Source organism: Colobus angolensis, unplaced genomic scaffold, assembly GCF_000951035.1.
Source record: "Colobus angolensis palliatus isolate OR3802 unplaced genomic scaffold, Cang.pa_1.0 Scaffold102, whole genome shotgun sequence".
NCBI lineage: Eukaryota > Metazoa > Chordata > Mammalia > Primates > Cercopithecidae > Colobus > Colobus angolensis.
This window is the reverse complement of record NW_012111142.1, coordinates 3,500,914-3,504,249: the sequence shown is the minus strand read 5'-3', so window position 1 is coordinate 3,504,249 and position 3,336 is coordinate 3,500,914.

Below are 3,336 nucleotides of genomic sequence, written 5' to 3'. Positions count from 1 at the left end.
CCGTCTCAAAAAAAAAAAAAAAAAAACTGGGCAGCAAAACTCCAGGCTGTAGGGATTGTGATATCCACCTCTCTTTTCACGGCAACCATGGAGGATGTGAACTCAATACTGGTGGCCCAAATGCTTTTATGCCAAGAGAGACTTTCCTTGACTTGATAGAGTTTATGGTCTTAGTGGGAAAACCAGACATTAAAGAATGTTAAGGCTTATGAGTTATATGAAAGGGGCAATACTGTGTTCTCTGAAAACCTGAGAAAGGACTGAGGAGCCTCACACTTCAGATGAGACATTGAAGAAGTCTAGAGATGTTATTATACAGTAGGCACACCCAAGTCTATAAACAAATAGGGATACTTCAGTTATTTTCTTAACTTGCATAAGAATATGAAAAGTAGGCTGGGCACGGTGGCTCACACCTGTAGTCCCAGCACTGTGGGAGGCCGAGGCAAGCGGATTACCTGAGGTCGAGTTCATGACAAGCCTGACCAACATGGAGAAAGCCTGTCTCTACTAAAAATACAAAATTAGCCGAGTATAGTGGTGCATGCCTATAATCCCAGCTACTTGGGAAGCTGAGGCAGGAGAATCGCTTGAAACCGGGAGGTGGAGATGGCAGTGAGCCAAGATCATGTGCTACTGCACTGCAGCCTGGATGACAAGAGTGAGACTCCATCTCAAATAATAATAATAATAATAATAATAAGCAATTCAAGCTGCTAAAAGTCATTTATTTATTTATTTATTTATGTTTTTGAGACAGAGTCTTGTTCTGTTGTCCAGGCTGGAATTCAATGGCGTGATCTCAGCTCTTTGCAAACTTCACCTCCTGGGTTCAAGCAATTCTTGGGCCTCAGCCTCCCTAGTAGCTAGGATTACAGGTGCTGGATAATTTTTTTGTATTTTTAGTAGAGATGGGGTTTTGCCATGTTGGCCAAGCAGGTCTCGAACTCCTGACCCCAGGTGATCTGTCCAAAACTTGGCCTCCCAAAGTGTTGGGATTACAGGTGTGAGCCACTGTGCCTGGCCAATTTTTAAATTAAATCTTTCCTCTAAAATAACCTTTGGACATTGCAGTTACTTTGTTTCTAATCACCATATATACAAATACAAACTTTTATGAATAAGAATTTCCTTTATTTAGTTCTACCGTCCTTCCCCACCCCACCCTTATGATAGGACAGGCTAGCAAGTCTGGAATTAATAGACCAAAGGGTCTGCTCATTTTATGACTTGTGCTAAATATTATCCATATTGCTTTCAAAATCAGAGTTAGTGATTTATACTGTCTCAACTGAGAGAGCTGGCTTTTTGCCTCTCCCTGCCAACAAAGGGCATACTTTAAAATACATTTTAATGGAGAAAAAACGGTACCTTGTGATGCTCAATGTTGACTTCTAGTGTGATTAGAACACCTCTGTTTGTATTTCTTTCATCGTACTGCACTCATCTATCTACATGCAGATTGGGCTTTTAATTTTGTATCTCTTTTTTTTTTTTGAGAAGGAGTTTCACTCTTGTCCCCCAGGCTGGTGTGCAATGGCACAATCTCACTGCAACCTCTGCCTCCTGGGTTCAAACGATTCTCCTGCCTCAGCCTCTCAAGTAGCTGGGATTACAGGCATGCACCACTACACCTGGCTAATTTTTGCATTTTTAGTAGAGACGGGTTTCACCATGTTGGCCAGGCTGATCTCAAACTCCTGGCCTTAAGTGATCTGCCTGCCTTCGCCTCCCAAAGTGCTGGGATTACAGGCATGAGCCACCATGCCTGGCCGAATTTTGTATCCTTAAATGTGCTTTATGCTGGGTGTGGTGGCTCACGCTTATAATGCCAGCACTTTGCAAGCCTGCAGCAGGAGGATTGCTTGAGCTTCGGAGTTTAAGACCAGCCTAGGCAACATAGTGAGACCCTATCTCCACAATAAATTACAAAATTTGGCCAGGTGTGGTGGTGTGCACCTGTAGTCCTAGCTACTCGAGAGGCTGAGGTAGGAGGATTGTATGAGCCTGGGAGGTCGAGGCTGCAGTGAGCTGTGATCAAACCACTGTACTACAGCCTGGGTGATGAAGTGCACCCTGTCTCAAAAAAAGAAAAATAAGGCCAGGCATGGTGGCTCACGCCTGTAGTCCCAACACTTTGGGAGACCGAGGCAGACAGATCACCTGAGGTCGGGAGTTCGAGATCAATCTGGCTAACATAGTGAAACCCTGTCTCTACTAAATATACAAAATTAGCTGAGTGTGGTGACGCACACTTGTTATCCTAGCTACTCAGGCTGAGGCAGGAGAATCGCTTGAATCTGGGAGGCGGAGGTCGCAGTGAGCTGGGATTACGCCACTGCTCTCCAACCTGGGCAACAGAGTAAGACTCCAACTCCAACTCCAAAAAAAAAAAAAAAAAAATGTGATTTATCTTATTTATTTATTTATTTATTTGAGACAGAGTCTCGTTCTGTAGCCCAAACTGGAGTGCAGTGGCCGAATCTCAGCTCACTGCAAGCCCCGCCTTTCGGATTCACACCATTCTCCTGCCTCAGCCTCCCAAGTAGCTGGGACTATAGGCGCCCGCCACCTCGCCCGGCTAGTTTTTTGTATTTTTTAGTAGAGACGGGGTTTCACCGGGTTAGCCAGGATGGTCTCGATCTCCTGATCTCGTAATCCACCCATCTCGGCCTCCCAAAGTGCTGGGATTACAGGCTTGAGCCACATGCGCCCGGCCGATTTATCTTATTTTTTTACAGGACTAAAGAACTGAGCCTATTTCACCCACCATACCTTTTATTCCCTCTAATTTCATGTTTTCAACTTTCTCTTTCATTGGCTTTAATTCATTTTTTATTCATTTGTATGAAGTGTCCTTTATTATATATGCTTGGGGTTTCTCTTTTTTTCTTTTTTCTTTTTGCAGACGGAGTCTCACTCTGTCGCCCAGGCTGGTGTACAGTGGCATGATCTCGGCTCACTGCAACCTCTGACTCCCAGGTTCAAGCACTTCTCCTGCCTCAGCCTCCTGAGTAGCTGGGATTACAGGCGCCCACCACAATGCCCAGCTAATTTTTTTTTTAATTTTTAGTAGAGACAGTGTTTCACTATATTGGTCAGGCTGGTCTCAAGCTCCTGACTTCAGGCAATCCTCCCAAAGTCCTGGGATTTCAGGCATGAGCCACTGTGCCCAGCCTCATTTATTTTTAAAAGTTATAAAAATGGAATTAAATGAGAAGGCAAACATCAGACAAGATGATGATGGTTAAAATTTACGGGAAAAAATAAGACTCCATGAAAAAGATACAAACCAGCCCTTTTTATCTTTAATTAAATACAAAATACAAACAAATT